Source organism: Petaurus breviceps, unplaced genomic scaffold (assembly GCF_028583685.1).
Source record: "Petaurus breviceps papuanus isolate PSGF00001 unplaced genomic scaffold, PetGlider_PUasm1.0 90823, whole genome shotgun sequence".
NCBI lineage: Eukaryota > Metazoa > Chordata > Mammalia > Diprotodontia > Petauridae > Petaurus > Petaurus breviceps.
In genome coordinates this window covers 22,844,813-22,857,221 of record NW_027187352.1, presented here as the reverse complement: position 1 = coordinate 22,857,221, position 12,409 = coordinate 22,844,813, and the positions used below count along the sequence as shown (strand labels likewise).

Below are 12,409 nucleotides of genomic sequence, written 5' to 3'. Positions count from 1 at the left end.
GATTTAAAAAAAAAAAATTTACACTTGAGATTGCTAAGAACATTTTGCAGAGCCTGAATGGATTCAAACTGCTACCCACTCTGGGGTAATAAGTTAAGGAAAATATAAAAGCCAGAATTTCCTTTGGTTTTCTCTACCAATTGTGTCCTTCTGGTACTGCTGTCCACTGCTATCAAGAAACTTTAGCAAGTCTTGCATGAATCTTTTGAATTTTTTACTGTTTAGCAATTCTGTGGCATCTTTCAAAGCCATTAAAAACAAGTTTTGATTGAACTGGGCTTTATTTTGTAATGTAAGGAAGTTTCTGTTGCATAGTTAAAAAGAGTTACAATAATGCTAAGAAGTTGTATAATATACATGTAGTTTCAGTGAATGCGGAAGCTTTGGATGCTAATTAAGATAAATTGGGAAAAGAACCAAAGGGAAAATAGAATTCTATATGTGTGTGAATTTGAAGCAGCAGGAGATTTGCTGTGAGGGGCATAAAGAAGTACATAATGAATTCATCTAGAAGATATTATGTCCCAATTGGAAAGACTGGTAGTATTATGGCATACATTTCTGAAATATAAATTTGTATGCCTTCCAAAAAAAAAATACATGAATTTGAAATGCATTACTAGGATAAGAGGGGAAATTTACATTCAAATTCTCCTTGTACATAGGAAAATAACATGGAATTAGGGAAACTATGTCCAATGGCTTAAACTAGCACCACACAGAACAGAATGTAGATGAATCAACCCAGATTTATTCTTAAGCACTCTAGAACCCTGTAAGAGTGTTTCAGGACTTTGATCTACATCTAATCTCAACCTCCAACCACACTTCCACATGCCTTTTCATTCTGAGTTAGACAAAAATCAATCAATCATAGGACTGAATGTTAGTTGCCATTTCTGCGATTATAGGATCATAGAAAAAGAGTAGAAGCCGACTTTATCAAGTATGATGTCATTATTATATAGAGGTAAATTGAAGCCCAGAGAACCTAGAGGATTTGTTTGAGGTCACATAGAGAGAGAGAAGTCAGATTTCAACTTAGGACCTTGGTGTAGAAATTAGACAACAAATATTTATTCACTTCTTATTTTTCTGTGTTTTGTTAGCATTAAAAAAGGAAAAAATCTAAAACAGAAACAATTCTTTTTTTTCCAACTTATTAATTTATTTATTTTTAGTTTTCAACATTCACTTCCATAAGTTTAAAATTTTCTCCTCTTCCCTCCCCAAGATGGCATGCAATCTTACATGGGCTCTACACATACGTTCCTATTAAACACATTTTAACATTAGTCATGTTGCATAGAAGAATTATAAGAAATGGGAGAAACCAAGAGAAAGAAAACACAAAACAAAACAAAAAAGAAAATAGTCTGCATCACTCTGCATTCAGACTCCATAATTCTTTCTCTGGATGTGGATAGAATTTTCCATCATAAGTCCTTTGGAATTGTTTTAAGGTTCTTGTATTGCTGAGAATGGCTGTCTATTAAAATCAGTCATCACATACTGTGGCTATTTCTGTGAACTATGTATTCCTGATTTTGCTCACCTCACTCAGCATCAGTTCATGTAAGTCTTTCTAGGTTCAGAGACAATTCTAAAAAATAAAACAGAAACATTCCTACTCTGTTCTAAAGGTGAATACATTATAATGAGAAAGAACAAGTAAATATCTAGGTACATACTGGAGATATAAAGAGTAGATTGAAATTGATCTGAATAGGAAAAGTGAGGAGGGTTGTTAGGCAGGTTGCATCTCTTGTAGAAGGCACACTTCAAGATGAATGTGAAAGAAAGACAAAGAAACCAAGAGGCTGATTTTAGGAGACAGAGCATAGAAGACATGGAGGATAGCCAGAACCAAGGCATAGAGATAGGTGAGGAAGTATCAAATTCAAGGAACATAACAACTGATTGTAGCTTAATTATACAGTACTAGAAGAAATCCAGTCACCATTCCTTTGTACCATAAACTCAAGCCTTCAGACCTACAGGTTGTAAAAAGTCAGAGTTTTCATGTGCAGTATACCTTCTGAGTGTCACTCATTCCCCTTTCCATCATCTTGAGATGATCAAAGACTGAGAATTGGAGGAGATCTTGAAAGACATCTAGTCCAACCACCTCACTTAATGAGTGAAGCAATTGAGGTTCACACAGGTGGCAGAACCAGAATTTGAAGCCATGTCCTTCTATTACAGATCCAGAACTGTTTGCTATGTACTAAGGTTGGTTGAAGTATGATTTCAGTTCAGAATCCCATCCCTCCCTCTTATGTACTTTCCCTGGTTATTTATTGAACCAGATACCTGACTAATATACCCTTCCCTGCTACTTGGATGCCCACAGTCCAAGTTCCCTAGGCTTTGGAGTGATAAGCTGTACTGAAATAATTTCCCTTACACTGATACTGCTTTCATCAGAGGATCTTGGGGAGTGAAACTACTGATACACTGTTTCTTCCCCCATTCTATATTTGGTCACCTCATTCCTCTTGATCTGTTTCACTCTGACTCCGAGTGTCTACAGAGATTTAATAACTTTCCTCTTGCTACCTCTCCCCTATATCTCATTCCTTTCAAACTCTCTTATGTATAATAATAATATAAATCTCAACATAATCTCACTGGAAAGCAATTTGGCTGAAATTAAGATTAGATCATCCTCTAAAATGAGAGGCAACAGTGATGTAATGGATAGAGTGATGGATTAGGAGGGAGAAAGAATGAGATCTGAATCATTCCTCAGAAATGTAAGAGCTGTGGGACCACATACAAGTTAACATCCTCCCTGTGCTTCAGTTTCCTTGCCTATAAAAAGGGCTAATAATAACACCTACATCAAAAGATTTCTATGAGAACAAATGAAATAATATATATGTAAAACACTTTGCAAAGCTTAAAATACTATACAAATATTAATTCTTTTCTAATATGGTACTATATGTCACAATAAGTTTACAAAGCATAAACAACTTGGATTATTAAAAATCAAACCATAAAAATAGTAGCAAACCAAATCAGGTTTACTTTCATTATTATGATTAGGAGAATAATTCATAAATCAAACAAGATATAGAGACCAGCATAAAAATAAAATAAATAATTTTAATTAAATGAAATTGAAATATTTTTGTGCAAACAAAATTAATACTACTTCAAAAAGAAGGGAACAGTTGTTTGGAGGGAAAAACAAATCTTTGGATCAGTTATTTCTGTTGAGGATTTGATGTCCAAAATATGTAGGAAACTAATACACATATATAATAATAAGGGGTGAATTCAAGGTGGTGGAGAGAAGCCAGAAAGTTGCCTGAGGTCTCCCCAATTTCCCTCAGAAACAAAATTAAAACAAGTGATTAAATGACTCCTGGAGTAACAGAACGCACAAAAAGACAGAGTGACACAATCTTTCAATTTAAGTTAACTTAGAAGGACTTCAGGAAAGATCTGTTTCACTTGGGTAAAAGGGGAGCATAGTCCAGTGCAGGTGGTATCCAGGTGTAAAGCCAAGCATAAGCAGCTTTCCAGAGGACTGCTGCTTTGAACAGCTTTCAAGGTTCTGATTACACAGTATAGTGAACTCTCTATTTATTCAGTAACAAACTAAGACAAAACATTTACAGAAATCAAAGTACAGCATCCACAATGTTATAACATAACAACTTATCACTAAAGTGGCCACATAGTTTTCAACAAAGTGGTCACATGGTTTTAAGCAAAAGATAACATTCATTTAGTAACACAATAATTTAGTAGTTCCTTAATTCAATCATCCTTAAGGAGGCAAGGCTCCTTAATTGACACAAAGTACAAAGGTTAAAGTTCTCCACTCCTATGTCACTTTGTCTTAATCTCTTCAATCAAAAAAGTCCTATTTCTTCTTAATTGTAGAAGTCCTTAACTCAATCATCTAAATATAAAGGTCAGAGTTCTCCATCCCTAGGCCACAGTAAGTCATGATTTTCTCAGTTTGCATTAAATACCCAATGAGGGGTGGCTAGGTGGTGCAGTGAGTAGAACACTGGCCATGGAGCCAGGAGGACCTGAGTTCAGATCTGACCTCAGACACTTAGCACACACACACACACACACACACACACACACACACAAACACAAAACCTAACCATGTGACCTCGGGCAAGTTACTTAAACCCGATTGCCCTCAAAAAAAAAAGCAAAAAAAAATTAAATACCCAATGAGAGGGCTTTTCATCTTGACTTAAGACAGGCTCTCAGCTTCCATGGTTCCTCTTCCATGCTCCCAGTTCCTTCCCAAATCTTTCTAACTGCCACCTGGGTTCAAAGACACACAGCTCTCAGTTCTTTGTCCAGCTTCTTGTGTAGTTCCTGTTTGATATGGAAGCTCACAGTGTGTGGTCCACCTCAAGTCCTTCACAGTTTTTGTTCCTGGGAAGACAAAGCTTAACAAAGCCATAATAACATCCAGTCACATTGGTGGCATCTTCATCAATTCACTTTCTGCTGAGAAATCAACATAGACCCAACCACAATGTCTGAGGAATAAACACAAATCATCATCATAGTCCCAGGATCTCTGAAAATATCAGTAAGACACTTCTCCAGAATTTCTGTAAACATACAACAAGAAAAATCCTCTTTCAGGGTTTCTGGACCAGGAGCAAGATCCCAGAGCTTCTGCATCAACAGCACCATCCTCTATGAGCAGATGAATCTGACTAAGTAACGTCAAAATAGACAGACAGAGTACTTGCACCACAGCCATGCCTCATTCCAGCTCTCCTCTCCTCATTTCTCAGTTCTTCTCAGTTCTCAGTTCAGTACTCAGTTCTCTTCTCTCTCTCTCCAGCAGTGGCAGCCCAGCCTCCAGACACTCACACCCAGCAGTTCTGGCCTCTGTCAGCTTGGGCTTTTCCTTATATAGGTTATTAGCTCCTCCCTGTTCTTCCCATTCCTGTTATGTCATCAAGGCCATCCCCACTGTGGGATTCACAAGCTCTGGGTCTTAATACTTGACACAATCATGAACTTGGAATAAGGTGTGAAGTGTCTGTTTAATTGCAAATACAAGGGGCAGGGGAGATCTCCAAAATCCCATTACCATTACACTAGGCAAGCCAGTGGGAAACTTTTAGACATAGCACAGATCAGAAACTGAGGCCCCGTGATCTTAGTTCAGCAGGCCAGCTATGAGGCCTGAAGCTCCACTGCAGAAGGCAAATCATGAGCTCTGGAACACAGGCACAACAGGTGCCACTAGACTGAGCCACCACCAGGGCACTGGGCAAGCCACAAGCACCTGAGGCCCCAGAATGGAAAGCCAGTGATGAGGTGCCTGACCCCCAATAAAAGAAGCTTGTGATGGTGCCCCCTGTTCCCCAGGAGCAGAGTTCCACTTTAAAAGTCATGAAATAGGCTGAAAAATGAGTAAGAAACATGAAACAGTCCTAACCATAGAAAGCTACTGTAGCAACAGGGAAGGTCAAAACACTAACTCAATAGAGGACTACATTGACCAAATGTCTATTTGTGAAGCCTCAACAGGTAATATAAATTGTTCTCAGGCCCAAAAAGTCCTCTTAGGAGAGCTTTAAAAAGATTTTAAAGATCAAGTAAGAGATGTAAAATAAAAATTGGGAAAATAAATTAGAATTATGCAGGAGAAATATTAAAAAAATAAGTCGACAGCTTGGAAAAGGAAGCACAAAAATCAACTGAAGAAAACAACTTTAAAAGTAGAATTGATCAAATGGGAAAGGAGGTACAAAAGTTCACTAAAAAATAATCCCTTAAAAATTAGAAGTGGGCAAGTGGAAGAAAATGACTCTATGAGACATCAAGAATCAGTGAAACAAAAACAAAAGACTGAAAAAATTGAAGAAAATGTAAAATACCTCATTGGAAAAACAGCTGACCTGCAAAACAGATCCAGGAGAGATAATTTAGGAATCAGTGGAATACCTGAAGTCCATGATTTAAAAAAACAGAGCCTGAACTCTATCTTTCAAGAAATTATTAAGGCAAACTGCCCAGATAGCCTATAACTAGAAGGTAAAATAATCTTTGAAAGAATTCACTCATTACCTCCTGAAAGAGGTTCCAAAATGAAAATTCCAAGGAATATTGTAGCCAAATTCCAGAATTATCAGGTCAAGTAGAAAATACTGCAAGAAGCCAGAAAGAATTCAAATACCAAGGAGACATGGTCAGGATTACACAGAATTTAGCAGCTTCTACATTAAAGAATCAGAGGGTTTGGAATATGACATTCCGGAAGGCAAAGGCACTTAGATTACAATAAAGAATCAACTATCCAGCAAAACTGAGCATAATCTTTAAGGGGAAAATATATGCATTCACTGAAATAGGGGATTTTTAAACTTTCCTCATGAAAAGATCAGAGCTGAACAGAAAATTTGACTTTTAAATACAAGACTCAAGAGAAGCATAAAAAGGTAAACAGGAAAGGAGAAAAACAACAGGTTCTTCAATAAGGTTAAACTGTTTACAACCCTGGTCAGGAAGATGATACTTGTAACTCTTGAGAACTGTATCTCTATCAAGGAGGTTAAAAGGAGTATACATAGAAAGAGAGTGTGGGTGTAAGTTGACTTTGATGTGATGATATGAAAAGAAAATTAAGGAATGAATAAAAAGGATTATATTGGGAGAAGAGGGAAGGGGGTAAAACAGGATAAATTATATCATCATGAAGAGGCTCAAAAAACCTATCACAGTAGAATGAAAGATGGTAAGGGATGAGCATTATCCAATCCTTACTCTCATTGATTTTGCCCAAAGATGGAATAGCATACACATTTAGTTGGCCATAGAAATTTTGGGGAAAGGGGAAATATATAGCAATAAGATGCACTCTCCCACAGAGGTCATCAAAAGATATGAGCGATTTACAAAAGAAAAGCAATTAATAATGGGTAACATTTTGCCAAATCAGTAATAATAAAAGAAATGTAGGATAAAAAAAGCATAAAATTTTTACACTACACCCAGAAAAATTGGTAAGAATGGGGGGGAAAGGTGGATTATTTGGAAAAAATAAGATTGTTTGAAGGGTTGTGGCAAGACATATATACTAATACACTTGGTGGAACTGTGCATGGTGCAATCATCCTGGAAAACAAATTGGAGATTTTTTAAGTTACTCAAACTTGCCTTTCTAATTTATCTGAAACCATGTACATTTATTTGGCAACCCAACATATAATTGCTGTGGATCTAGAATTCTTCATTGTAGATGACTTTAGCCATGTATGTCAGGGATAATGTCATGTAAGCTATAATGGTAGACTTTATACCTTGTGCTGAGACACTGATGACTGTCCTTTAAAGGCTACTGAAATCCTGGACAAGATGATGTAAATAGAAGTCTCCTCTTTTCAATATATCCCTTCTAGTTTATTCCAGACTGACCCTGCCTTGATTGAAGTTAGTTGGCTAGAGGAGCTATGTTCCATAACCCCTTGCTGAAATTGGTGAGAAGTCTCCATGGATGGCATGCAAAGACATTAGTAATACCTAGGAGAGATAAGACTAATTCTGGAATGAGGAGAGAGATGTTACAAAGAAATCTTTCTACAAGTCTGCTGTTCTTATTACTCCCTTAATTTATTAGGAAAGGTTTCAACACTGTCTCCTGAATATATAATTTATAGAAGTTGGAGAGATCATCAATTGAGTATCTTACATTGTTTCTTTACTGGGAAAGAGACTGGTCCCATGATTTCACTGATATAACAACTCCACAAATACATGAAAGGTGGAAATTACTTTTACCAATGAAATTTGGCATGTTTTATGCAACTTTAGGTTCTCAGAAGTTTAGAAAATTTTGCTGTTGTACAGTCATTTTTCAGTCATGTCTGGCTCTTTGTGGCCCCATTTGGGGGGATTTCTTGGCAAAGATATTAGAGTGGTTTGCCTGTCCTTCCCCAGTTCATTTTACAGATGAGGAAACAGAGGCAAGCAGGCTTAAGTGACTTGCTCAGGGTCACATAGCTAGTAAGTGTCTGACACTAGATTTAAATTCAGGAAAATTCTTCCTTACTCCATAAACAGTTTTCTATTCACTATACCAACTATGAGAGGTTAGATAATTTACCAAGGTTACATAGCCAGTATGTGTCGGAGGCAGGATATGAACCCAGATCTAGCTGGCTTCAAGGCCAACTATTAATTCAGTCTTCCATGATAACTTGCAAACTATAACTTTCATTTATATAAATTTTGAATTATAAACCATTTACTTAAACCTAGCAAGGCAAGGAGTACTTTAATGTTATAGAAGAAACTCGACACATAATAGTATATAAATCATTCCATTTACATAGCACTTTAAGGTTTGCAAATTTTTTTACAAATATAATCTAATTTTATTGTCACAATAGCCCTGTGAGATAGTTTCTGTAATTATCCCCATTTCTCAGATAAGGGAAATAAGGTAGAAGGAGGTTAAGTGACTTTCCTAAGGGAAGATTTAAACTCAGTACTTTTTTACTTCGAGTCAATGTCTACTTTTTTTCTAAAGACTGAAATATTTACTCAAAAAATGACAGTTTGATGTTTAAAACTTCATTCTGTATTGAGTTTAAAAAATACTTATATTAAAAAGAGAAATTGATGTAACCAGGTCTCCCCCAGTCAGAAGTGACATGTTTCTCCTGTGACGTGCTTCTCCTTCAAGAGATGCTTGTTCTCAATTTTCAGTCCAATGGGGGTAGCAGTGATGGTGGTGGTGGCTATAGGTGTGTTTTTTTTTTTTACTCAAGTTTTTAATGAATAGGATTCTTGGAAAGTGAAGACTTTAGATAAAATTCTTCAGGAAAACAAGCTAAGGAAAGAACAAGCAAAGAAGGCAGAGATGAGATGCATTAAGAATTCTCATGATTGGGATTCCCTTGAAGAGTGGGAGCTGAGAGATCATAGCCTGGGGATAAAAATCGGGAATTCACCTTACGGGAAAGAAGATTCTATGGAAGATGGAGGTGAAGAATATGATTTCTTGGTCATCACACCAAGCCAGCAAATGTCACATAAGGAAAAAGTTCACCACAGGAAAGATGAGAAAAGGAAAGGAAATGTCAGTATCACAGTTGTTAGGGGGGTGGGGGGGAGAAGAAGCATGCCAGAGTTAAAGAGAATAGGGAACATAAGAGTATTAAAAAGCTTTGGGAGGAGCAGCATAAAGCTCAGAGGGAACGGGAAAAGAGGAAAAGGAGGGAGATGATTTGAGAACATTCCAGGATTGAGAGAGATCATCTTGAAAAGCTGGAGCAAAGAGTGAAATATAGTGGAAGATGAGGGAACAGCAGAAGGAGCCAAGGGAACAGAAGGAGATGAAGAGATGGGTAGAGGAGAGATGCAAAGAGCTTGAGGCCAGAAAAGAAGTTTCTGCACAGAAGAGTACAAGAAGACTGTGCAGACAATGTAAAAATAAATCACTGGGGTTGAAGCCCTTTACACCAGCAGCAAGAGAGATTTGAGCAAAGAAATGGAAGGAAACCAGTCAAAGGATGCAAGCTGGAAGAGAGGGATCCCCTTTCTGATTTACAAGATATCAGTGACAATGAGAAGATCAGCTTAACTCAAATCTCATCTGTAGAGTCAGGATTTGGCTCTGAGGACAGCAGTGAGAAATTAGAAGAGGAGGGGGAATCAGGTAGCATTTCTCTGAAAGTGTATGAGCAATCTGCTAAAGAAATGAGTAAAGTAAAATGGAAACCATATCTTAGTTGTTGCAGAATCAAAATTTGACCCAGATTGGGGAGAGAGCAATCCAACTCCACAGGATAAAGAGTTTACTTTTCCAACTCTTACAGCCTTATCTCCCATGGAGTTGAAGCAGAAACTCCCCAAATACCTTCCTACTCTCTAGGATTGTCCAAGAATTCCGGTATTTAAACAGGATCAAAGAAGGTACATATGGTATGCCTGGTATACAGAGCAAAGGACAAAAATAATAATGGGATTGTGGCTCTGAAACGGTTAGAGATGGAAAAAGAAATGTTTCCCAATTATCTCACTCAGGGAAATTGATACCATCCTGAAAGCTTAGAACCTTTAATATTGTCACTGTCCGGGAGATTGTGGTGACCACCAACATGGACAAAATCTACATCATGTTGAATTTCATGGAGCATGACCTCAAGAGCTTGATGGAGACCATGAAGCAGCCCTTCTTGTTAGAGGAAGGGAAGATGTTGATGATCTAGTTTCTGTAGGGGATAACAAAACATCTTCATGACAATTTTATTCTTCACCAGGACCTGAAGACTTCCAACCTGCTCCTTAGTCACACAGGTATTTTAAAAGCTGGTGATTTGGGGCTGCACTAGTGGTGGTAACCTTGTGGTACAGGGCCCAGCTATTATTAGGAACAAAGGAATATTCCACTGCAATAGATATGTGGTCAGTAGGCTGTATATTTGGAGAGCTATTGACTTATAAACCCCTGCTTCCAGGTAAATCAGAGATTGAGCAGAACAATATAGTTTTAAGGACCTGGGAACTCCAAGTGAAAAGATCTGGCCTGTTTATAATGACCTTCCAGAACTGAAGAATGTGAAGAAAAGATTTGATGCCTTTCTCCCAAACTGGGGCTTTGACCTGTCGAACAAGTTCCTGACTTACTACTCTCATGGAAAAATCAGTGCAGTAGACTGCCTGAAGCATGATTGCTTCCAAGAAACTCCCCTTCCAACTGACCCTTCCATATTTCCCATGTGGACAACCATGAGTGAGCAGCAAAAGGGTAAGCATGGCACCAGCCCCCTCCCTCCAGAAAGAGGACTCGGTTACAACCAGCTCGGGGATAATGTCTTTAAAGACACAGACTTCCATCTGACCATCACCAGTCAAGGAGTGTCTGCAGAATACCTGGGCTTCGGCCTCAAGTTTTAAACTCCATGCCAGGTCACAGATCAAAGCAAACTCTGACTGAACTGAACTGCAGCTCAGCTATGGCTGTGAAGCTTGTGTGGATACAGGGGTATGGAGGGATTGGAGGCATAACTCTCCCCTGCTTGCCAACCAACCATGGAAACACATGCAACTGAGAAGGACCAAGAGCACAGGGATGCCCAAAAGAACTGGGAGCTTCATTATGGGAACTTGTGTGTTTTGTTCTGTTTGATTTTTTTTGAAAAGCATTTTGTCTTACTTGGACTTGTAAATTTTTAGAATCCAAAATCCAGTTTTCCTTCTCAAACTGACCTCTACCTTCCTGGTGGAGCCTCCAGGCATGGCTCTGTCCATTAGTGGGGCAGACTTGGCTATTCTGAAAGCTGATGACTGCCCAGAGGAACTTTGCCAAAGACACTTGCCATGAAGATCTCTGCTCTTCATGGTGTTACCCACAGATAACTTATTCCCCCTCAGCAATAACAGCCATGCTGCAGTGAAATCCAGGGGTCATTGGCCACCCTATACCCGTTTTGATGATGTCTTTGATTTGACATCAAAGCTGTTGTTTTTTTTTTTATTTGTATAAAAATATGTAATACCTGTTAGGGCCCTCAGTCTTTCAACTCATTGCTTGTTTCCTCTTTCCCTCCTCTAAACAGCACCTACTGTAGTGTGGTCCCCCATCTATTGTCCAGGCCTAGACATTAGCAGGAATTTTCCTCATATTTTGTACTCTGAAGCCTCAGCTTTCTGAGTGAATGACTATACCCACTCCCTGGGAGTAGGGCAAGGAGATTCATATTCCGTGCAAAGTTGAATTCACACAAACTTAGCCACAGTGAAACTTTTGTATATCAACATTGTCATGAATTTTAAAATGTAAAAAATAGAAGTTTAAATCATGATAGAGTCTTGAGTTGTATTCCACATCATGGTAAAGGCTCAGCTGTATCTATCTACTGTGCCAACTAGCTGCTTGAAGTATTAAAGTCATTTGCCTGTGGTCACAAATTTATGAATCTAAATCAGGATTCAATTAATGTTCTTTGATTCTAAATCTAGCATTTTTTTCAATTGGGTCATGCTGCCAGTATTTTTTTTTTACAGCAATCGGGGTTAAGTAACTTGCTCAGGGTTACAAGGCCAGTTATTTCTGGGTGTGGTGCTAAGTATCTGAGCCTGGATTCAATTCCAGGTCATCCTGACTCTGGGGCCGATGCTCTTACTCACTGAGCCACCTGGCCACCCCTAAGCAATTGCGGTTAAGTAACTTGCTCAAGGTTACATGGCTACTTATTTCTGGGTGTGGTACTAAGTATCTGAGCCCGGATTCGATCCCCAGGTCATCCCAACACTGGAGCCGGTGCTCTTACTCGCTGTGCTACCTGGCCACCCTGCCAGTATTTTTTTTTTTAAGTACTGCTATTGCTCTTCCAACCTTAATTTTAGTGAAAAAAAAATTAAAATTCAATATTTGTTAAAATATCTACTATGTTAGAATATT

At 38.2% G+C, this 12,409-nt stretch overlaps 1 protein-coding gene and 1 pseudogene across 1 annotated transcript in view; both read left to right on the top strand.

Annotated features, from left to right (window-relative positions):
- GRM5 (glutamate metabotropic receptor 5) overlaps nucleotides 1–12,409 on the top strand; it is a 663,694-nt gene that overhangs the window by 62,804 nt on the left and 588,481 nt on the right. The window lies entirely within an intron of this gene.
- Nucleotides 5,409–10,902, top strand: LOC138148206 (cyclin-dependent kinase 11B pseudogene; annotated as a pseudogene).